Source organism: Myotis nattereri (assembly GCF_964212035.1).
Source record: "Myotis nattereri genome assembly, chromosome: 10".
NCBI lineage: Eukaryota > Metazoa > Chordata > Mammalia > Chiroptera > Vespertilionidae > Myotis > Myotis nattereri.
In genome coordinates, this window is record NC_138085.1 from 68,189,360 (window position 1) to 68,214,589 (window position 25,230).

The 25,230-nt window shown below is 42.8% G+C and overlaps 1 protein-coding gene across 2 annotated transcripts in view; it reads right to left on the bottom strand.

The window, feature by feature from the left end:
- Nucleotides 1–21,455, bottom strand: part of RASGRP3 (RAS guanyl releasing protein 3) — a 78,259-nt gene extending 56,804 nt beyond the window's left edge. For both annotated transcript variants that reach the window (XM_081100612.1, XM_081100611.1), the window contains exon 1: nucleotides 21,129–21,455. The gene's annotated coding sequence lies outside the window, so the exon portion shown is untranslated. The remainder of the gene's footprint in view (nucleotides 1–21,128) is intronic.
- Between the last annotated feature and the right edge of the window lie 3,775 nt (nucleotides 21,456–25,230).

Genomic DNA, 25,230 nt, shown 5'->3' on the forward strand with positions numbered 1-25,230 from the left:
TTGAGGAAGCGACATACTGTTTTCCATAGTGGCTGCACCAGTCTGCATTCCCACCAGCAGTGCATGAGGATTCCTTCTTCTCCGCATCCTCGCCAGCACTTGTTTGTTGATTTGTTGATGATAGCCATTCTGACAGGTGTGAGGTGGTACCTCATTGTTGTTTTGATTTGCATCTCTCTGATGATTAGCGACTTTGAGCATGTTTTCAAGGTCTCTTGGCCTTTTGTATGTCCTCTTTCGAAAAGTGTCTATTTAGGTCCTTTGCCCATTTTTTGATGGGATTGTTTATCTTCCTTTTGTTAAGTTGTATGAGTGCCCTGTAAATTTTGGAGATTAAACCCTTATCAGAGATAACATTGGCAAATATGTTCTCCCATGCAGTGGGCTTTCTTGTTGTTTTGTTGATTGTTTCTTTTGCTGTGCAGAAGCTTTTTATTTTGATGTAGTCCCATTTGTTTATTTTCTCCTTAGTCTCTATTGCCCTAGGAGCTATATCGGAAAAGATATTGCTATGACATATGTCTGCTATTTTGCTACCTATGGAGTCTTCTAAGATTTTTATGGTTTCCTGTCTTATGTTTAAGTCCTTTATCCACTTTGAATTTATTTTTGTGTATGGTGTAATTTGGTGGTCTAATTTTATTTTATTTTTTTTGCAAGTATCCATCCAATTTTCCCAACACCCTTTATTGAAGAGGCTGTCTTGACTCCATTGTATGCTCTTGCCTCCTTTGTCAAATATTAATTGAGCATAATGGGTTGGGTCGATCTCTGGGTTCTCTGTTCTGTTCCATTGGTCTAATGTCTGTTCTTGTTCCAGTGAGTTCTTTTATTGAGGATCATGTTCACAGCAAGATGACTGTACAGACAGCATATGCCTGAAATCAGCAATAGCTCACATAGATATGGATGTGTGTCCTAATACAAAATCATGCTTTTCACAATAACCCAAGAACTCTGGCTCTGATGCTACAGCAATTAAGTATAAAAGGACAATCAGTGGTGATTTAATCATTATAAGTATTGTTCTCAAGTGCCCTTTGCTTTTTACATTTTTCTCTCTATCTGAGAAAGCCTACTTAAAGACATACAAATAATAAACCACAAGTCTTCGTTTTTTTTCTCCAAACTGAAGATGGAGCAAGTTGACAAGTTCTTTCTTACTCAACATCCATAGGTTATAAAATGGTGACCTCTTGGACAAGGAACAAGCCTATGGGTGTAATTTTTTGTTAGGCTTACACAGGATTGGCTCTCACAGAGTTTCAAAAATTTTAAAGTAGTTGCAAAAATGCTTTGAATAAAGTATTAAACCTAGTCTTTCACATTAAAAATTCAGTTTTCTAGATTCTTGCAGGAAAATCAGATCTGCATGTTCTACGGCTGCATCCCAGTGAGGCAGCTGAAGCGTAGAAGCAACTACTTCCCTGTTCCCCAAAGTCCCCACTACCCGCTATTGTCCCCCAAACTGAGACCAAGTGTCATTGCCATTTATCATCCCACTATGTGCCTTTTCTTTTTTAGTAGATTTAAGAGGAAAGTGAAATATTACTTGTCCCAGATAGAGAACTCTTTTTGTCCCTAATCCACTTCACTCGTTATGGTGTCTTGTTGGCCCTGCAGACATCTGCGCCTGTGAGCCCCGACCTCAGACTTATCAGGCTGCTTGCTGACATCACAAATGCTAAGCAAAAGCTAAGGAGGACTCTTCAATGTGCCAATCTTCAGAATGTTACTGTTGGCGGCTGGATAAGGAAGAATCCCAAGACAGCTACTATGCCTTCTGGCATATATTCATTGAAACAGTAGGCTCGAATTGCAACACAAACTTCAACTCTTGCCCAAACAAGAAAGTAAGTTTGGGGATTTCTGTAGCATTTGTCAATCATTGGTTAGGCTAACACATTACTACTTATTTCCATTTATAATATGATTCAAATGTCTAGGTTACTTCCAAGTTTTTCAATTTCCCCTGATTTTTGTGTGTTTTTTTTTTTTCTTTTTCTTTGTTAATCCTCACCCAAGGATATTTTTCCATTGATTTTTAGGGAGAGTGGAAGAGGGAGGGAAAGACAGAGAAAAACATCGATGTGAGAGAAACACATCAATTGGTTACCTCCTCTATGCGCCCTGACCGGGGCCCAGGCTGGGGAGGAACCTGCAATCAAGGTATATGCCCTTCACTGGAATTGAACCCAGGACCCTTTGGTCCACAGGCCAATGCTCTATCCACTGAGCCAAACCAGTTAGGGCTGTGTTTTTAAGCATAACCAATGGACATAAGACACTGGGGGATAGGGGAGACTAGGGGACTGTCTAGGGCGGGGGGATAAAATGGACACATATGTAATACCCTTTGTAATACTTTAAGCAATAAATTAAAAAAATAAATAAAATAAAAAAATAAAAATAAAAATAAAAACACAATTCTCTGAATGCATAAAAAAAATATTGTATTGATTTTTTACAGAGAGGAAGGGAGAGGGATAGAGAGTTAGAAACATTGATGAGAGAGAAACATCCATCAGCTGCCTCCTGCACACTCCCCACTGGGGATGTGCCCGCAACCAAGGTACATGCCCTTGACCGGAATCGAACCTGGGACCCTTGAGTCCACAGGCCGATGCTCTATCCACTGAGCCAAATCGGTTAGGGCTGTTTTTCTTTTACAGAAAAATTCTTGTAAAATAGGTGTTCACTAATGATTCCCAAAGAGCACAGGACATGGTGCCAATACCCTCACAAGACTTTAATTTGTACATTCTGGAAAGATTAAGACAGAGTGTACACTGGGCAATCTATTAAAAAAATATGTACCTACTCATGCTTGGAGGCAAATACATTTTCAGTTTCTACACTACCGTATCTAGTTTCACTCTCTCCCACTTCCTCTCTCTGCTGCTTTGGATTTGTTGACTACAATTTAGTAATAGCTTACTCTTCCACGTCACACTCGAGTAAATCACAGGTAGTCATCACTGTGGACTTTCCAGGATAGTTTCCAGCTCTTAGATAATGGACCACTTGGATAATTAGTGACTCTACAAGTTGAGCTGGTATTCTTCCTTTGTTGTTTATTATGCCAAAAGGAGAAACCAGAAACCAGGGGAGGGTTTCTTACTGGGCAGGACATTTGCAAGGACTGGTCTCTAAACACCTGGCTTCATCAACTCACTCATTCAAGTCTTCTGATAGTGTATTGTTTTTTGTCTCTTCAGAGAAACTCTGTAGTTCTACCAGATAAAGAGATTGTGGTACAGGGGAGAAGCCCCCTTTCCAAGGGGACATTTCGTTTACCAGCTTACCTCATTTTATAAAGAAGAGCACCATGGCCAAAAACATAACATAATTTGCCCAAGTTTAAACAGTGAGCTAATGGAAGAAAGGGAAGTATTCCATCACCATGGGCTTCCAGACTCACACTGAGGTCCCTGGGCCATAAAGAGTCCACAGGTCAGAAGGCTGGTTTCAAACTAATGCATCTGCTTTAAAAAGTGTGAGTTTTCGGGATGGAACCAAGATGGTGGCTTAGGTAAATGCCTGTACTTGCTGCCTTCCACAACCACATCAAAATTACAACTAAAATACAGAACTACTATCATCCAAAACCACGGGAAAGCTGGCTGAGTGGAAGTACTACAACTAGAGAGGTAATGAAGATAGCACACTAAGACTGGTAGGAGGTGCGGAAGCGTGGAACGGGCTGGTCTGGCACCCACATGTACCACTTTTTTAATTGGGAGGGAGATTGCCTCTACGGAGGCCTCCTGGAGGAGCGAGGGGTCCCAGCCCCTCACCAGACCCCCAGTCCAGGGTTCCAGAGCTGGGGAAAGAAGTCCCTATGGGCAGTAAGAACTATGGGCTGTAAAAACCAGTGCGGATTGGGGCTGACTGACACACAGGCTGCTGGAGACCCAGATGCTCCTCTTAAAAGGCTGGCACCACAGACTGAATTTATAAGCTCCCATTTGCTCTGAGCTCCAGTTCCGGGCGAGGCTCAGGGGGACCGAGACACGTACAGAAACTGGACTGTCTGGCATTGGGGCAGGAACTCGGGAGCAGCTTTCTCCTGATGAAGGTGCTGGCAGAGATCATTGTTCCTGTGCTGGGACCTCCCTGGTGCAGGGCTGACTGGCAGCCATTTTGGTTGCTCTGCCCTGGTGATTCCCTAAGACTCTGCCTCATCCAATTTACAACCTCACCTAAGCTGTGTGCAGTGGCTTTTGCATATGAATGGGCTGTCCTCTCTCAGGCAAAAGCTCTGTTAAACATGCTGCAGCAGGGTCAGGGAGCTGCAAACCTAGCAATAAAAGGCCATAAAAGAAAAAAACCCAGTACCAGCACCAGCCTGCCTTGCTTCACAGTTGGGCCTTACATGGACACTTCCGAACCCCATACGAAGAGGAGGAATCTACAGATCTCTCTGTAGCTCCTGCTGGGTGGTCCCAGGCAGTGGCTGACTTTGCACCTCCCTGGAGACCTAAGAACCAGTGTACCCAGTGGTCAGGGTGAGACCATATCAGATTACAACTCTTCACATCCATAAGCGACACATTCAAGGGGCAGACTCAGTGAGCACCAAAGCTCCATTGAAGTAAGTCCTGCTCCATAAGGGTGTCTCCTGCACAGCAGCTCTCCCATTGTAGTCGCAGCTGGTCCCCAGAGCCAATTGGCCTGCAGGTCAATTCTACACAGTGTCACCAACAGCAATCAAGGCTCAACTACAACAAGACTGTGCACACATCCCAAAAAAGGGTGTACCACAAGTGTCCACCTCAGGTTATTGGGGAGGCTGAGCCACTGGACACTATAGGATACCTATGACACAGGCCACTCTATCAACTCAGGGAGACTTAGCAGCTACCCAATACATAGAAACAAACACAGGGAAGCAGCCCAAAGGTGGAAACAAAGAAACATGTCACAAATGAAAGAAATGGAAGAAAGCAAACTACTGGATATAGAGTTCAAAACCACAGTTATAAGGTTACTCATGAATCTTCTAGAAACCTCCGAGGAACTTAATGAGACCTTCAAGGATCTTAGTGAGAATGCCAAAAAAAAAAAAGGAAAAGAACCAGTCAGAAATTAAGCATACACTGACTGAAATAAAGAATAATATACAGGGATTCAACAGTAGACTAGAGGATCCTAAGAATCAAGTCAATGATTGAAACAAAAGGAAGCAAAAAACACCCAACCAGAAGAGCAAAAAGAAAAATGAATCCAAAAATATGAAGATAGTGTAAGGAGCCTCTGGGACAACTTCAAGCGTACCAAATCTGAATTATGGGGATGCCAGAAGAAGAGAGAGAGAGCAAGATATTAAAAACCTATTGGAAGAAATAATGACAGAAAACTTCCCCTACCTGGTGAAAGAAATAGACTTACAAGTCCAGGAAGCACAGAGATCCCCAAACAAGAGGATTCCAAAGAGGACCACACCAAGACACACCATAATTAAAATGCCAAGGGCAAAAGACAAAGAGAGAATCTTAAAAGCAGCAAGAGGAAAACAGTTACTTACCTACAAGGGAGTGCCCTACGAGTGTCAGCTGATTTCTCAACAGAAAGTATGCAGGCCAGAAGGGAGTGGCAAGAAATATTCAAAGTGATGAATAGCAAGAACCTACAACCAAGATTACTCTACCCAGCAGAGCTATCATTTAGAATTGAAGGTCAGATAAAGAGCTTCACAGAAAAGAAAAAGCTAAAGGAGTTCATCACCACCAAACCAGTATTATATGAAATGCTGAAGGGTATTCTTTAAGAGGAAAAAGAAGAAAAAGGTAAAGATAAAAAATTATGAACAACAAAGTGACAACAAATACATATCTATCAACAAGTGAATCTAAAAATCAAATGAATAAAAAATTGGATGAACAGAATAAACTGGTGAATGGAATAGAATCAGGGGCATGGAAATGGAACAGACTGATGATTCTCAGAGGGAAGGGGTGTGGGGGTGTGGGGGAAGAGGTTAGACAAAGATCTTATATGCATGTATGCATTACCTCTGGACACAGACAATAGGGTGGCAAGGGCCTGGGGTGGGGTGGGAACCGGGTGGAGGGGAGCTATGGGGGAAAAAAGAGGGACATCTACACTAATAAAAGAGAAAGATGCAAATTGACTGTACCTTCACAACACCCACCAACCAATCAGGAGTGAGTATACTAATTAACCCAACAAAGATGGTGGATTAATTTGCATACACAGGCACTGAGCGGCTGGGGGCAGAGCATTCTGCACTGCCCCAGCCACTCCAGGCCTCTGGGCAGCGTGGGAAGGTGGAAAGGCGGCTCTTGGTAGGAGCGAAGGTGGTGCCAGCAGCCAGGGGAAGGAAGGCCCATTCTTGCAAGAATCTTCATGCATCAGGCCTCTAGTCTGTAATAATCTCAACAATAAAGATTCTTTTTAAAAAGTGTGAGTTTTCAGACAGGAAGCGGCTCTTCTGCCATTTAGATCTCCTGCGAGATTGCTGTCAGTCATGGAATTTCTGCTCTCCAGTCTGATTTCAAGAAAATTTGCCTCTTTGACTTTGCAAAAATGATTCCAACCTAATCATCCCCCTTTGTTAAAATAGCTTTTGTTTTCAAAGGTCTAAAACAGGGGTCCTCAAACTACGGCCCGCGGGCCACATGCGGCCTGCCAAAAACATTTATCCGGCCCGCCGGGTGTTTTTGCCGCCACTGTGTGCCTAGGAATTTGTTCATAGTTTTTTTTTTAAACTATAGTCTGACCCTCCAACGGTCTGAGGGACAGTGAACTGGCCCCCTGTTTAAAAAGTTTGAGGGCCCCTGGTCTAAAATGACATTGGAGGTTTTAGTAAGCAGCTAAAATTCCTGCTTGCTGGGCATCGGAAGCAGTGCTGGGTACCTTGAGATGGGCAAAGGTGTGTTGGTGAAGGTGAACTCAAGCAGGTGGAGCCTTGGAACTCACATTGGCTCTGAGCCCAAACAGTGGGCTCTTTGCCTCTGACGTTTGGGCCTGAACCTTGTCTGCTCATCTTCTCCTGTCACATGGAACCTTACATATTTTGTTAGTTACCTCCGGTCACTCAAACTTTGGCTGTTCTTTCTAAGTCTTCCAGAAAAGACCTCACATGCTCCCTTTCCCCAATCTAAACCCACTCCTTCAGCACCAATGGGCTCTGAGCCTCTGCCCTGGTCTCCCAGGTTTGGGACTGAACAGGTTAGGAATTAAGCTCCCATTGTCTTCAAATTCCACCTACATCAGAAAGCAACAGCTTTTTAAAAGAGGGATAAGGAGCGGGTTAGTAGGATTTTAAAGAGCAAATACTTCCCACATTCCCAGTGGTTTGCTTAGGGCTTCGGTGCTCCAATCAGGGAGAGATTTCTCTACTTTACAAAATGGGATTATTATCTTCAGGAGGATACCTCTTATTGAACGTTTGAGAGAAACTCAAGGAGCCTCCTGAGTGCAGAAGGTCTGAAAAGCACTACTCAAGTGCATAAAGACTGGTTGCCCCAGAAAATTTCAAAAGAAGACAAAGGGAAATCAGTATTTCCTGAGATTCTACCATCATTTTTTATACCTTAAAAAATATGGACTTGCCCAATGCAAAAGGAGAGGAAAAAAAACAACCACCATCCCTATTTCCCACTGTCAGCTTTTCTGAGTCACAAAATTTGAGATACTAAAAACTTTACCCCCTCCCAAGAGCCTATGAGCACCCCCAACCTGAACATTCACTTTAAAAACATGAGTTTTCCTTTTGCGAGGTAAATATGACCTTGTCAAGACCTAAAGGTGCTACCCTTTACTCCTCCCCTTGAAGTTGCTTCCTTTGCCATTTCGTTCACCTATTACCCTTCAGTACCTTGGCCAGACACCGTCAGCCGGGACCACTTTCCTGTGTGGTGCACCAGCTTCCTATGGCACTTCCCATAGGCGGGGCAGCAGAGAGGTGGGCTCCGGGGCTGCAAAAACAATTATATAATTCTATCCACTTCACAAAAACACTGTCATATGGTGTTCTTCAAATAGGACTTATAACATTGAAGATGACTGACATTTTGCTGGCTCACAAACCACAAGAGTTCAGACACTGGTGCAGTGCACTCCTCAGACGAAGGAACTTGATTGTACATGTAAGCTCTGCACCATCTTGAACGGGGCTTTGTATGTCTTGAATGTTTTTCTTCAGAGAAGATTAGAGAGCAATTGTCTAACTTCATCCTATTAAATAATTCTATAAAAGACAGTTAATAGTATTATTTCTATGTTACCAATGAACAACTTGGAATACAAAGAAATTTAGTATATTTTTCAATTGGTTAATCAACCAATAAGCATATATTAAATATGATCTTTTTTTCTTTGTGTTTTTCCATGGGGTGTTTAAATGTTAACTTTTAATCTAATTAAAGTCACGATTCTAACAAAAGGACCCAATTCTGATCTTGGCTAGGGGAAAAAGTGTCTATTTTAGGCTCAGTATCAAAATAGTCCTTTATTGACTCAACAAATATTGACTGAGCACACACTTCTACTGTCCAAACATTATGCCAGGGCCCGGGTATCCAGTGGTGAATGAAACAGACCTGGTCCCTGTCCAGGGGAGTATCCAGCTTAGTGAAGAAAACCCAGCATTAAATACGTAGACAGACAAATCAACGTATAATTACAAATTATTACAAGAGCTATGAATGAAAACCCACACAGGATTCTAGGACAGAGAATGACAGAGAGATTATTTTAGGTTAGTGGTAGGAAAGGTCTCTTTGAAGAGGTGATATTTAAGCCAAGAGTTGAAACTTGGAGATTAGTGAAAGATGTAAGGGAATTACAAGCTTGAAAACTGGCTGGATCATAATGCCATTTACTGAGTTAGAGAATATTGGCAGGATGGTGGGTTGGTTATACAAAAGAAATCTAGAATTGTGCTTAAGATGTGTGAAGGTTGAGATTCCTGTGAAACTCCTGTGTACAGGTCTCAAGATGTGGTTATTTATTCAAATAGGGAGCTCCAAGAAAAGATCTGAGATATAATTTAAAATTGGGAGTTATCTCCATGTGAATAGCATTGAAAGCCACAGAAATGGTTCAGATAGCTTGGGGAAAAAAGTATAAAGATAAAGGAGAAGGGGACCCACCTTAAGCCTTGGAAATTCCAACATCTAGAGGTCAGAGAGAGATGAAGCAGCAAAGCATTTTGAGTAGTAGTCAGAGATGCAGAAGGAAAACTTAAGGCCAACAGCACATACTCATGGGAGATGAAACCATGAACTGCATTGAATGCTACAAAGAGGTCAAATAAGAGAAGGATGGAAAGCTACCTGCTTTTAAACTTTTTGCTGCAAGGAGATCACAGGTAATCTTGACAAGAGCAGTTCAATGGAGCAGTGGGCAGAAGCCAGGCTGGGGTGAGTTGAAGAGTACATAGAACAAAATGGAGGCAAAGAAACAAAGACATCGTGAGTAGAATATAAGTTTAATGAGTTTGTGTAGGATTGAAGTAAAGAGCAGTTGGTAGAGGATGTGGGGATCAAGGGATACTTTTATAAGACGAGAGTTGCTGGAACATACCTGGACACTAATGGGGATTATCTCATAGAGAGGAAGAAGTTAAAGACTCAGGAGGAAGAGGACATAATAAAAATGAAAGGATGTGGTACCAGATGTAACAAAAATAAGGAAAGAAGATGAGAACGGCTGCAAAGGCAGAGAGAGTCTATGTAATTACAGTAGGAAGGGGAAGATGAAAGAGAATAACAAAGAAAAGACACATCATCACAGGTTGGCAGAGGAGTTTATCTAATCCATCTGCTTCTGATGCCTGCAGTTCTTCAGTTTTTGAAGAGAAAAATGAGCTCTCCAAGTCCCAGAGGGAGACGTCCCAGGATGAACCATTCCCTGACTAAGGACCTAATGATCCTTTCCCCAGCTCAGATAAACAATGTCGCCCTAATTCCTTTGAGTACTTTTCTGCTGGTTAAATATCTGCCTTCCTGCTTGCCAACATTTGATGCTCTTGGGCACCCAAGAGTGCTGTCAACTTGTGTTGTGAACCACTCAGATTAGCTTTTTGTGAACCTTATTCTGAAGGACTAGTCATTTTACATCTCATTTTTGCCCTGATGCCGATGCAGCAGTAGAGTGTATTAGGGTCACCACTACTTACAGTTCAACAGTGGTTTCAAGAAGAAATGGCACGTGTAAATCATCTAAAGTGTTTTGAAAGCATATTAGAGTGAGATTTGTAATTGGTTCATATAGGTCAGGGTTTTTCAACCTCAGTAATATTGATATTTCAGATGGATAATTCTTTGTTGTGGGGGAGGGAGGGGGAACCATCCATGCTATGCATTGTAGGATGTTTAGCAGCATCCTTGGCCTCTATCCACTAGATGCCAGTAGCACTCCACCCCCACCCCCAGTAGTACAGCCAAATATGTCTCCAGACATCGTCCTCTGGAGGGTAAAAGTGCCTTCAGTGGAGAACCACTGATATAGATGGACGTCATAACATCATATTGGAACTGAAAATGTCAGTCAAACACCTAATTTTTTTTTTATGTCTACTTTTTTTGTGTAGGCAAATGCCTGAAAGATTGACTGAATTTTTCAGTTTTCAAATGAATACAAGGTATCTTCACCAACAACAAACATTTGAACAAATGCATCTTCCCAGACGTCTTCTCGGCTTGATTTTCAATGCTTGGGCCAATTGGCAGGATTAACCATGGCAGAATGTGACTTAATTTAAACATTTCAAAGCTTTCAAAGTCTGAACTTATTCCACACTCTGATATATTTTGACCTTGTTTTATTCCTTCGTCAATCACTTCCAGTTTCATTTTATTTTTGCTGTTTATCATAAACTGCTGGAATGGTTTTTGGAGGAAACCAGAGGATAAATATTTATGAATGTAGACCTCCCTTTTTTTTTTTTTGCAATATGTGAATAAAGAGTTCTCTTTTGTGAAAACATTTTACCTCCTTTCCTATTGCCCAGTTATTGGCTTCTCTTAATCTTGGGAGGATTCTGTATGGAATGCATTGCCTCTATTACACTTTTTACTTTTAAATCATCCACTACATTGCATTCTCACTCTGCAGAGTAGGTGTACGCAAGGAGTGATGCTCAGTGCAAAACTATTGGAAGTGCTTTGTTCTCATACCCACTCTATCACTTACTGTCAGAAAGCTTACACTTTGGGGTAATTTCTTCAGACTGAAAATTTTTTAAAAATCTCTATTGTTGAAGCTATTACTTAGGTCTCCTTTTCCCCCCATTAACCCACTCCTGTCTTCACACTGAAATTTAAATAACATTTACTGAGAGGCACATGGCTTTGATAGGTAAATACTGTCAAAGGCTGTTTTGTCACAAGGGTGGCTGCTCCATGGCAAAAAAGCTTCTCATTGTTATAAATAACCCAATAAGGATCAGCCATGAACTATGTTAATCCTTCTTGAATTACAGCCTTTCCTTTTGACAAAATAAATATATAAGTTTAATTTCTCTTACATAAGATACAAATTCTGCATAAATATTGAACTCTGGTTAATGATATGTCTGACGAAGTGTTTGGGAATGAAATGTACTGCTGACTACAACTTATTTTGAAGAAAAGATGAACCAATGAATGGATGAAGAAATGGATAAATGGACAGGTGTGTGAAAAAGCAAATAGAATAAGTTGTTAATGGTAAAACTGAATATGGATATGCACTATACATTTAGAGCATTTTCAACATATATTGGTGAAAAAAAAATTATTCCATTATTTTAAAATTACCTCTTTCAAATCTTCAGTGTTTGGGGATTTGGTGAACAAATAATATTCATTAGCCTTTATGATTTTATAACTGTTGATTATATGTAATCTGAAGAGGACTCAGTTATCAGTCTGTTCAAGTGGCTACTTTGCTTCCTGTAGCATTTTAGATGCTATTTTCTCCAACGTGTCCTCCTCGGTGCCTCCAGAGTTTTCTTCCCAGAATTCAAGTATATTCATGTCACCCTTTTACTTGACAAGCTTCAATCACAGTTAGGAATTATTGTTAATTATGTTAAATGTATTAATGATGTTGTGGATTTCTTTCAGTATTTTTTAAAATTGATTTTTAGAGAGAGAGGAAGTGAGGGGGGAGAGAGGGAGAGTGGGAGAGAGAGAAACATCGATGTGAGAACATAATACCAATAGGCTGCCTCCTGCACATCCCCTGACTGGAATCCAGCCAACAACCTTCGGGTACATGGGACACTAAGCCACATTGGCTAGGGCTGATATTGTAGATTTTAAAAAAGAAAACTTATGGTTTAGAAAACATGGTAAAATATTTATAGATGGAATGATGAAATGATGGGTTTGCTTCAAAACTGTTATGGTAAGGAAAGAACATGGGTGGGGACATAAAGGAAACAAGATTGGCCATTGAAAATTGTTAAAGTTGGGTATTGAATACATGGGGGTTCATTATATTGTCAACTTCTGTATACATTGGAAATAGTCTATAATAAAAGGTGTGTTTTCTTAAACTTTAAATGGTTCTAAAAGATCTAAATGCTTTAGAAGGGCAAACACTACCCTTAATCCTGGAACCACCTAGTCTTTTGAGACTTTTCCCTGGTTTCTCCTCTAACATATCCCTATGATTCACATCTACCAAGTTACATGTTATTCCTGGAATGGATTCTTTCAAAATATAGTGTTTTTTATTTATTGAACAATGACTACCAATCCTTTTATACCTAGTTCAAATGCCACCAACCCTAACAAACTTTTCCTGACTCACCCTGCATAGATGACTTCCATAGAACTTTGTACAAACCTCTTTAATAGAATAAACATATGTGTTGTACAATAACTATAATAATTCTTAAAATATTGATCTGCTTAACTAGGTGGCAATATCCTGTAGGACAAAGTCTGTGCCATTATTCATGTTTGTGTAATGTGCAGTGCAAAATATTTGTTTAAAAATACTTGACAAATGAATCAAATAAAAAATACTTTGGATTTTTTTTTTTACCTTGTCACCTAAATATAAATTCTGGGTTGCACATAAGGGGGTCCCAAAAACTAGGCTGCATTTACTGAGGTTTTAATAATTTTTTTGTGTAGTAGAATTTCCAAATCTGAGGATTAAAACTCAAAACAATTTCTCAAACATATTAGCCTCTCTTCCACAAACTTTTTGTGAGGTAGTATTCCAAATGGTTGCAGAATTTTAATGCATGACACATTTCTCACTCATCCTTGTAGCTGAAAAAGATAAAACCTCAATTCTTACATCACTGGCTTAAGTCAAACAAAGTTCCCGCAGCTTCCAAAGAGAGGATGAAAGCAGTAGTTCTTCTCAGAACAGAGAATTAAAATAGCAGGAGATATGTTCCCCCGGCCCTGCTTCAAGGTCTGCTCGGCCCTTTTATCTATTGATAATCAAGGCCCCAAGAAACAACTTATGAAGTAAGGATGACTCCTCCACTCGATGTCACTATTAAGTCACTTCTCATAAAAACTAAATATAACTTAAAGCAAACTGTCACTGCTGGTTGATCAGCCAGGTCCTACAGTCATGTTCTTTCTTATGTGTGATCATATGAGATAGAATGATGAATTCCGAGTGTTGCCAGAGGCTTCGTTTTGCAAGAACACCCTGCCCAAGGTGCAGAGCATCACCACTGACAGAACACCTTGACAATGGGAACGGGTGAGTGTTTTCTGGGTGGGGGCTGAGAGGAGACTGTAGGATGCAGTCATGACTCCACAGAGCCCTAGGATGCTTCTCTGTCCTACAGCATCCTCCTGATGGAAATCACTATGTACATCGCTATCTAGTAACTAGATAATGTCCATGGCTTGACAGGGACAGCAGAATCTGGACTCCACACAATGGCTGCCCTTTGCAGAGTGAGCATCAGTTGTTAGCATAAATGGAGTGAGAGACAGTGTGGTTACAATAGAAAAGGCATGCACTCTGTTTCCAGGCAAACTAGGACCAGAACCCTGGCTTCCCTACTCACTGGCTTGTGACTCAACCTGCTCAGAAATTTAGGTATCACTTCTGCAGCAGTGTCAACAATGTCCACCTTTGGGAGCTGTGAAAATAAACATCAGTTTCTCTCCTCTCCCAGTAGCAGGCTCAGTTGAAATGCCTACCACAGAAGGAAAATAGAGATAGACTTGTCTTAGAATCAGAGTGACTGGGAACAAAAAGGGATGAGAAATCTTGAGCACCACCCTTTAGACTGAGCACTGCCCTTGCCATAAAAAACGAATGATCTCTAAAGCATCCTGTCAACTCATGTGATTTTGAATGGCAGGCATTCCACACACAGATGAAACACTTTCTACTTTTAAAAAGCAGAACTGAAGTAGAGGTGGATCCAAAGTCAGTCAAATTGAACTTATGATATGAGTTTTCCAGAACCAAATATGGAAATTAGACTCGGTTCTTCTATTTTGAACTGTTTTAAATCTGTAGGTGGTTTCTGAGCTCCAGAAATCTTCATTAACCTGAGATTTGAGAACACTCATCCTTGACAGTCGCAGGGCGCGCTGGTAGAGTGGCTGGAAAAGGACATGTGTTCTTTCCAGCTCCCTGGCTCCAGGCGTAAGGAGTTTGGAAAACAGGTCGGTCGGTTTTACAGTGTGTATACTCCTCAAAAAAAAAAAAAAAAAGAAATCCCTACTGCTATCTCCTCAAAGTGAACTTATGTAAAAGACCCAAAACAAAACAAAAAAAACCCAACACCTCAGTTCAGCCATTTTGAATTATTGAACGAAAGGAAAATTATTATTTTATCAAAACTCAACGGCCATTCTTTATTTCTTTCCTTTCTTTCTTTTTAATATGAAGTCTGATTCCATGGCAGCTTCATGGGCTCATTGCCTTCCTTTTGGCCAGTTCATCAATTGCTAAGGTTTCTATCTCAGTACAGATACCTTGGGCGGGGGAGGGAGGGTGGGGCGGGGGGCGGGGGGGGGGGGAGCTGGAAGAAGCAATTAAAATCACTTACACATTCAAATGCAGTTCCTAGTCTGCAATTTTTTCTTCATGAATTTGCGTGTCATCCTTGCATAGGAACCATGATAATCTCTGTATCGGTCCAATTTTAGTATATGTGCTGCCGAAGCAAGCACTTGTTGGCAATTTCTGAATTAAGCGGCAGGTAAGTAGTTACTAACATAAGTTTCTGGAATTTCACTATGTGGACTAAACTGTTTCCATGTTATTTCCCCCCTTGCTAGTTCTCTCTCAAAGACAGTACCTAAAGTATATTCAAAGATGAGATGCTGAATACACTTACAATACTAAAGCAAATCAATGGCATAATGATCCATGCGAGGGCTGGAACATTTTGTGGGCTGGGGATAGGTCCACCTAAACAATACGAAGTTAAGTATAAGGATAGGGCAACAGTTGACAAATAGGGAAGCCTTTCAAAAACAATCTGATCACTGAAAAACTTAAAAGATGTTGGGACATCTGGTACATCAGTCATTCACATACTTAGCTCAATTCTCCACTTACAATAGAGGCATCAAAGCCTATATGACTTCAAATTCCACAGACAATTATCTGGGAACCTTAAAGCCACCATTTCATTTTCTTTTCTTTTTTGAAAAATTTCTTTTCCCTTTTGTTCTCTTGAAAGGTGCAGATTATCACAGCAGTCACTAAAGGAAAAGGCTCTTTGAGTCGGTTCATGAATTAAATGTCTTTCAGGATTTTTTACATTCAAAGAAGACTACCTTTCACATTCATACTCCAAAGAAAAGCTACTTTAGAAAGACAAACTGTAATAGCCGCTATTATCATAAAGCTGTTCACTTGCTTCCACTTCCCTCTCCCCACCCTGCCCTGCCCTGCCTCCAAGCCCTGGCCATGACACTGTGCACTGTAAAATCACCTGCATTACCCACTGTCATTTTTAGGACCTTATCAACATACTGATAATGCTTTACACAATGAACCGGACTGCCACAACAGAACGTTGACTAGTAGTGAGGAGGCTCAAGTATGCTAGGAAGCTAAGACCTCTCAGTTGTGCGCAGATAACTTTGCAGAGGGAAATGGTCACAGTGGACACGGTTCCCATGGGCACAAGGGTACTGTGACCAGGCAGAACTTCCAAGAATGTTGATGGCTTTGTTGGGTAAGAGGAGTGCTAGACGTCAGATTTCTTTCTTCTTCTTCTTCTTCTTCTTCTTCTTCTTCTTCTTCTTCTTCTTCTTCTTTTCTTTTCTTTCTTTTTTTTTTTTTGGTATTTAAGAAAACAATCAGATTTCTTCTAAAGATGAATATTACATAATGCCATAGTTGGTATGACTCCAACTTAACCACATTGGGTCTGCAGGGGGAGAAAATGACCACTAAGTTCCTTTAAAAAAAATTGCCCTAAGCAAATACTATTGCGTCTGTAACTAAGCTGACCCGGTTTCTGAAGCCAAGTATCCATAGGCTTGGAAATAGCATCATTGACATGTATGAAATGGCATATCATGAAATCAGCCATTCACATAGCTTTTGTCCAGCGTAAGGTAATACAAATTATAGCACTTTTGATCACAAGGGACAATTTCATAGGTATCATCCAGAGTCGGGAGATGGGGGACTTAGCAGAGCTGTGCCAGCTACTGGTTCCATGACCATGAACAAGTCACTCACTTTCTTTCATTCTCAGGTTTCTCACTGTAAACAACAGTGATGTTGGCCTTCCTTTTTCATAGAATTGTAGCAAATTGCAAAATAGCGCCTCACACCAGAAAATTCCCATATAAATGTAGGAGTTTGTCTGCCCAATACCATGGATGGGCTCAAGTAAGATCAAAGTACAGTGAACCTACACACCCAGATTCCAGAGATACTACTGTGATCGTCTAAAACAGCAAATAAAACCAGACTTCCAAGTCTATCTCTCTATATAAAAGCCTAATATGCAAAGTGTCCCCTTGGGAGTTCCACCAACCAGGAGTTCAATGGCTCACTATGACGTGCACTGACCACCAGGGGGCAGCACGGAACAGAGGGAGGCGGGAGGCGGCAGCCGGCAGCCGGCAGCCGGCAGCCGGCAACCACCAGGGACCCTACTAGAACAATAGAAATGTGAACTGCAAACACCTAAACACCTCCAAGAACTGGATAGGAGCAATTCCTATAAAAGGAAAGAGGGACCCCAGGGAGTTAACGCTTTGGGAGCAGGTTCTTTGGAACACACAATCTGGCCAAAACAAAGAAACAAAGCAAGCCCTACATCATGAAGCTTGTTTCCTTCTCCAAAAAGCTCCTAAGAAAATAATCACAACTTTGACTCAAACAAGCTCTGAAGTATGACTTGTGGACTCTTCTATGGTTTTCAGTCCATCTTATGTGTCTCCATATAACACCCATGGTACTGTGCCAACTGCTACAGAAGTAAGCAATACCCAGCAAGGATTGGAGGTAATTTCCAGTGGTTTTGGTTTAGCAGACTATATTGCTGATCAGACTCTTGGGTTCTTAGTTTTAGAAACACCAGGCAGGTGAGAAGCAGGTTAAAAATCCCCCTTTCTTGCTATTAATACCCTGATCTTCAAAATGTGTCATCTTGTCATAACAGCCTTGAGAAAACCTTAGTAACTTTCTCAAAGACATCCATGAATGGTCTGCTTACTTAATTTTCCTCCTGATTAACCAAAGGGCCCTCTGCTACTTATTTTTACTCAGGGCTCTTTTTTCAGCGCCAGCCCTAATCTGGAAATTTCACCACATGGAGGACTATGGAGAGCCCGATGCCATTTTTTTGAAGGGTTCAAGAAGTAGGTTTCTTTAAGGATTCTGGCTGATGACCCAGAAAAGTCTCAGGTTCGTGACTCACAAGTGAGAGGGCCTCTTTAGATATGCAGCAGGCAGAGGGGTGAAGCTTGCAATTGGCAAAGGCAGGTGCAGGCAGCATCCCAGGCCATAGAGAGACGCACGCCTGCCCTCCCTCCCCTGCCACAGCCAGTCCCCTGGCCTGCAACCTCCCTCACAGCTCGGAACAAAGCGCAGGAGCAAACAGGGGGCAGGGTAGCATGACTTCTGGTCATAAACAACAACCACCTATGTGGACAACCAACCTTCCAGGTTGAGTCACCAGAAACAGGTCTGATCATCGTTTTATCACCACGAAGCAGGCTATTTGGGGTGGGGCCTGGGTGGAGTGGCAGCCCTCCAAAGGAAGGAGTGACAGGAAAAAACGGAGGAAAGGGCCAGAAGGGGCCGTGAGAGCCGTGTGCTCAGGGCAGCAATACCGCTCTGTTGCTGTTCTTACCAATGGGAGGCTCTTTGCGGAACCGCTGTCAAAGAGAAAACACCGCCAGCCATTGACTACAGAGCTCCGGCCTGGACTGTCAGGAGGGGAAACCTCACCCTTCCTGCCACAGAGAGTTCAAAAGGGCCCTCGCACACATGTGTGCCTAATTGTGTCGCACTGAACTGTCGCATTTGCATTTCGTCGTGGGCTTTTACATTTAAATATGTGCGGTGAGCATATTCGCCCCACTTTTGGTTTTTAATGTGTACAGGTTCAAATACAGCCTCGTGGCTAAGGGGGTCTCTGAGCTCCAGTTTCTCCAACTCTAAAACTGGAATGATGCTAGAGAGCACACAGACCTGTTGGGAGGGTTATGTGACAATGAACACGATTGCTCGGCATGTCATCTGGTATGGGAGTGCGCAATCAATGGAAGTTTAATATTAGTGTTCATGTTATGATGGAGAAGCAGCAGAAGCTGTGAGCGTTCTTCCCTGGCTCGACTGCTAACTGGCACTGTGACCCAGATACATTTGCTACAATTTCCTTGTCTTCATAAGAAGGCGGGGGAGGGGGGTGGGTGGGAGGTAATCATGTATATATGCATAACCCATGGACACAGACAATCAGGTGGTGAAAGCCTGGGGCGGGGCGGGGGGGGGGTTGGGGGGGAGAACAAGGGCGGGGGCGGACTGGAAGGGGTTAATGGGGGGAAAAAAGGGGACATATGTAATACTTTCAATAATAAAGATTAAAATAAATAAGTAAATAGATAATAAATAAATAAATAAATAAATAAATAAATAAGATAGCATTAAATTTTACCTTCTAAGATTCCTATCCAGACCTTAATATCTTGGACTCGATATACTATCTCCAAGTAAAATAATTATTTTTATTATTTTGTTACTAGAGGCCTGGTGCATGAATTCGTGCACATGTGGGGTCCCTCGAGGTGGCCTCCGGGGATTGGGCCCCAGATTGCACCCCAGGCTCACAGTCCCAGCTTGCACCCCCAGCCTTGCAGCCCTGCCTGGCACCCCACCGTGGCCTGGCGCTGACCCCTCACCTGCTCCACCATTCTGCCTGTGCAGCAAAACTATCCCAGGACCCAACGAGCAGCCACGCCTGCAGACAGACAGGGAAGCCAGGGGCCACATGGGCACAGGCTGACCCAGCGCCCTCACACACATGGCACAAAGAGGAACAAAGAAGGTAGAAACATTTGTTCTCATCAAACACACTAGGCTGTGTGGAAGAATCCACACGCTAAGAAAAACAGAGAGGCTAGCCAGAGGAGCCCCTTTGTCAGACGGGGTACCTGAAACTGCTTCCTTCCCAGGTCTTCGGCCGGTGTGGGACACAAGACCAACTGTCTAGGGGTAAACAGTGCAGAAGCAGTGCGCTGCGGGTCATTTTCAATCCACTTTCTACGCACAACATGGGGAGGGGACAGAAATGGCAAGAAAATCATCCCAGCTGAGGATCCATGACAGGCCATCCGTCACCTGGGGAAACACATCGGGGTGCCCCTGGGCTTGCCACAAGTCAAATAACTGTTTGGTAACAACTCACTTGAAAACAACCACCCTCTGGCCCCCTCCTCAACATCCAGTCAATCCAGAAAAAGGAACTTGCTGGTTATCTCCCCACAACACTCTGATTCAGAGGCTGGTCACTTCCAGGAGTTTACATCATGGATTCCAGGTCCTGCCCTCTCCCTTTTCCCTTTTCCTTTCTTCTTAAGCATTCTTTTTAAAAATTGATTTCAGAGAGAGGAAGGGAGAAGGCGAGAGAGATAGAAGCATCAATGATGAGAATCATCGATCGGCTGCCTCCTGTACACCCCCTACTGGGGATCGAGCCCGCAACCCAGGCATGTGCCCTGCCTGGGAAGTGAACCGTGACCTCCTGGTTCATGGATCGACACTCAACCACTGAGCCACACTGGCTGGGCTTAAGCATCCTTTTGGTGTCCACCAGGAAACGACAAAAGTCCCCAAATAGCAGCTCTGTTCCAGGAAGGGCCTGCGTGGTGGCTCTCCCCAAAGTGAGCTCCAGTGTTGCCCAGGGAACCAGAGAAAGAGCAGGTCCCCCCAGAGGTGATCATCAGCTTCAAGCAATAGGGTTATAATCTGGGGCATAAACAAGGAAGCAAGATTCTGAGCATCATAAAAACACAAATGCTCCCTTGTCTAAAATAAGGAAGATCAGAGGCAGCTAAAAATGTTAGCGTTAAAGTCGGGAAGGTGAATTGGCTTGTGGAAGAAGGCAATAGGCTGTGTCTTTCATTGAGGTAGAAAGCGCGCCTGAAATCTAAACCTGGCTTCTAACTGAAACCGACATGCCATGTTGTTAGTTTTCTGTGTTGCACATTGCTATACATGGTTAAATGAGACAGGCTTCAAAACTGACATCCAACTGATCGTCTTCAAGTCAGAGACACAAAAAACAAATAAGCCCTTTCTCAAAACACTCTCTCAAGTTCCAAAGGTAACACTGATTAAAATCAAATCTCGACACACTTCAAAAGCTTCTCTCGTTTGTGACCTGACTCTTGGCTTTGAACCTAAACACCACAGACCATAGAAATCCCGGACACCAGAACATACACGTTCTGGAGCAAGGTGCCCCATTCATTCTTAAAATTAGAAAACAACGCAGCTGAAAATAACCGGTTCTTAAACAATGTTTAAAAGAAATGGAAATTCCTGTTCATCACAGGTACAAATAAAATACCTCCTTTAGTGCCAGAGGGACACAAAAATCAAAATGAAGACCTGTCAGTGGCCTCACACACACACACACACACACACACACACACACACACGCACACACGCACACACGCACACACACACGTCCTCCAGATACTTACTGGGGCAGTGGCCGGTGTGCACCCTGCCTGTCCGGCTGCCAAGTGCCGGAGCGCGCGAGCAGCTGTTTCCTTCAGGCTGGGCTGTGTCTTAATCAGTCACATGAGCCTCCTGATAAACACGGCCGCGGTGCCAGGGTCAGAAACTGACGATCATTATTCTCCTTATTCGCAAACCTTCCTGAAGCCGCGCTGGCTCGCCCTTTCGTTAGCAGGCAGAGCAGCCCACCCCACAGTGTGTTTGCTTTGAGCCACAACCCCGCACAGCTGATAAGTCGCGCTGGAGGGCAGGTCACGGCCAGTGGAAAGTTGATGTGTTTGTGTGTGTGTGAAGGGAAGGAGGTGGAGGGGAGGGGAGGGGAGGGGAGGGGAGGGGAGGGGAGGGGAGGGGAGGGGAGGTTGGCAGTCTCTATACTATCTCATCTCACTCAAGCTTTCACTGGGGCTCTGGACTTGCAAGAAGAAGGCGGCACAGCCTGGCACCGAAGGTGGGAGGTGCTCTCCCCTCCAGGGGCCCCGGGAGAACCTCAATCTGTCGCTCCATCTCGGTTTCCTTCTCTCAGCATCCCAGGCTCCCGTCTAGTGGAAGAGGCACAAGACGGAGTGGACTGTTCTGAGGAAGGCAGATGAGCAGGGCGAGATGGCTGAGGTTTAATTTCAACACAGCCAGGGCTGCTGCGCCTAGTGATGCAGGGGGGTGGGGGGGTTGGGGGTGGGGGGGGCAGTGTGTGAGGGGTGGATGCCAGTGCCTCTACAGAGTTAATGGAAGTGGCTTCAGGTCCCTTCAAGCAAACTTCCACATAGTGATCTGTCGGGTTGTGTCGACATTTGGGGGTAGAGCAGAGCAGATGTGATGGTCCCCCAGGAATGAGAGTGAAAAGAGAAATGATCATGAAATTTACAAAGCATGGGACAGGTGTGCTAGGAAGCTGGGCCCACCACCCATCCTGGGGGCTTTGTTGAATTCCCACCCCGCCCCCTCTTCAGGGAAAGCCCGTGGACGCTGACTTGGGATGGTACCTGACCTTGGACTTCTTGGTACAGTAAGAGTGACACTTCCCAAAATCAGCGCCCGAGCAGGGTAGAGTGCAGATATGACGGTCAGCGCACTTGGCAACGTGAACGTCTGAAAAGTCTGCAAGAGGTTAAAACGCCCCAGGGGATTTCTGAGCCATAATGAGCCTGTTAAACTGTCACCCCTGATTTTTAATAAACGAGATCTTAATAAAGGCGCCTGTGTGGGCATTTTCTCATAGAATTATCCACAGCGTGAATCAAACCAGAAGTTTCCCTCCCTACAAAGGATAGAGTGTTTGTCCAAAATAACAGAAAAAGACCCAAAGACCTCCGGTCTAGCCATTCTTTCAGGGGACTAATTGGTTGTCAACATGTGGGAGCCCAATGTGCAAATGGAAAGTTTTTTTTGCAAGTTTCATAACAGATCCCTTTTTAAGGATTCAAAGTTAGTAGTAGAAATAAACAATGAATATCAAAATACAATGTGCTAAAATAAATATCACCGTCGCAAACATTTCTCCTTGTGTGCTGATTTGAGTCTTCAGAAACAGAAAACGAGGCCTACTGAAGATCTGAAATATTACTTTGATTTATACACACTTTGTATTTACGCAACAGAAACCTTTCTGACCTGATGGCACCCATCCATCACTTTATTTTCAGCTGACTGTGTTAATTATTCTCACAATCCACGTCACACACCACATGGCCAGTCACTTCTTGACAACCTCGGATAGCCCAGACAAAAAAATAGCCCGGGGAAATGTAAGCCTAGAGATTCTCTGGTTCTATTAGCAAGGGGAGGGAGGGCTGGATCCTGATCTTACCTACCAGGCAAACCGTCAACGCAGACCGAGACCCTGCACCCTTCCATGGGTTCGACAATGACACCTTCTTCCAGCCTTGCATGGTATCGGAGACCCCACTTCCCTGCCCAGTCTGCCTACAGGTACCAATCATTTGCTTTGACTCAAAAAGAGGGGTTCTCCCCCTTCAGAGGCCATCCCCCCGGGACTGTCTCCCGCTGTGGCTTGTCTCCCGCGTGGCTTGTCTCCCCCTGTGACTCCCACCTGCTCAGGACCCTTCCTCCGCCAACGCCTCTCCCCGTCCGCTCACCCTCCTCATGGTCTAAACATGCTCATGTTTTTATGTCCTAAAAGCTATTTTTTCTCCCCTTTGCTCCTATAGTTACTGCCCTAACCCACTCATTCCCTTCACACCTGAGCTTCCGGAGAAACACTTCTTGTCTCCATTGTCTCTCATCCCAGGTAAGACTCAACCTGCTTACGGTCTAGCATCTTCCTCACACTTCACTGGAAATGCTTTCTCAAGGTCAACAAAGGCCAAGGTTAACGGACTCCTTTTCAGCTTTTATCTTCCTCGTCCTCTCGGCTGCATTTGACCCATGTGACCAAGCACTCTTTAAAATGTTCTCTGTGGCTTCTCAAAATTTACTCCTACCTCCTTCGCTTCCTACGAGGACTCTTCTTCTTCCTGCCCTTTAAATGTGAAAATCCCCTCTCTTCTTCCTGTTCTCTGATATCTCTCATATGTCTTATTACCAAATGACTAGGGTGGTTTCCTAATGGGCCGCCTTGCCTCCAAAAACCTAAACACACTTTTGTACTAAAAGTCTCTGGGGGCCATGGTGGTACCTTAGGCAGCTTTGTATTCCCAGAGCCTATGACAGGCTCGTGGAATGCCTCTTTTATATATTCCATGGCTGTTGCATTTCTTGCTCTGTATTACAATTAGGTCTTCATATATCTATGTTCCATCTAGACTTTGACAATCTTAGAGAAAGTTTATGACTTACTCATTTCTAATATAGTGCCTGCCATTTGGGAACAGATAGCTGGAACAATGCTGAATGAAAAAAGGAATAATGGAAGAGAAGGATCTTCTGTCTATTCCTTTAAGAAAAGATAAAAGTTTGCAAACACTGAGTTCATATTAAGCCAATAAAAAATCTCCCCACAAAAGAAATTATGGCCTCATTCTATGACCACACTGTAACAAAACTATAAAATAATTACAAAAGTACAAGTTGAAAAAGAGCTAAGCTCTTGGAAAAATTTTATAAGTCTTCTTTTAAAAAATTCATTGATTGGAGAAGAAATAAAAAGGTAATTACAGGATGCTTATAAGTTTTTTTTTCTTTTTTAAAAATATATTTTATTGATTTTTTACAGAGAGGAAGGGAGAGGGAATAGAGAGTTAGAAACATCCATGAGAGAGAAACATCAATCAGCTGCCTCCTGCACACCCCCTACTGGGGATGTGCCCGCAATCAAGGTACATGCCCTTGACTGGAATCGAACCTGGGACCCTTTGAGTCCGCAGGCCAACACTCTATCCACTGAGCCAAATCGGTTAGGGCAGGATGCTTATAAGTTTTTAATAATGAGAACACCACATATCAAATATTGTGGGCAGAGCGAAAGGAGTTAGAGGTAAACTGCCCTCAAGAAGATGTTGAAAAATGTAAAAGTTATTGAGAAATTGTTTCCAAGGAATGTTCTTAGTCCAAATTACTTGCACAACCAAGTTCTCTCTGATTTTCAAGCCACAGATAATTTCCAAACTATATAAAATGTTCAAGTGGACAAAAGTAAGAAAAGCTAACATAATACCTGTGACTTAAAACAAACTAATAAAGCATAATAAAGGAAACCACAGACTAACCTCATGTATACACATGGTTTACCTTAGAGATGTAAAGAGAAATCAGTATTAAGGAATACATTAGCATAATGACATAAATAAGTCAATTGAAAAAAGATTTTGAATTAGCACAATGGGTAATCTTGAAATACCTTTTGTTAAAATTCAATATTATTTTTTAATTAATAAAATGAAGGCAGAATTTTTCTTAGCATGCTGAAGTTATCTGTATCAAACCAAATGCAACATCAGAAACAAGAAAAGGATGCTCACTGTCACTACCATTTAGCACTGTTCTGGGCATTTGAACCATTACAACCAGACAAGAAAAAGAAACTAAAGAAGAATTATGAGAAAGTAGGAGACAAAATCATCCAACTGTACACGTTACAATCATTTACTTAATAGAATCAAATTTTTTATT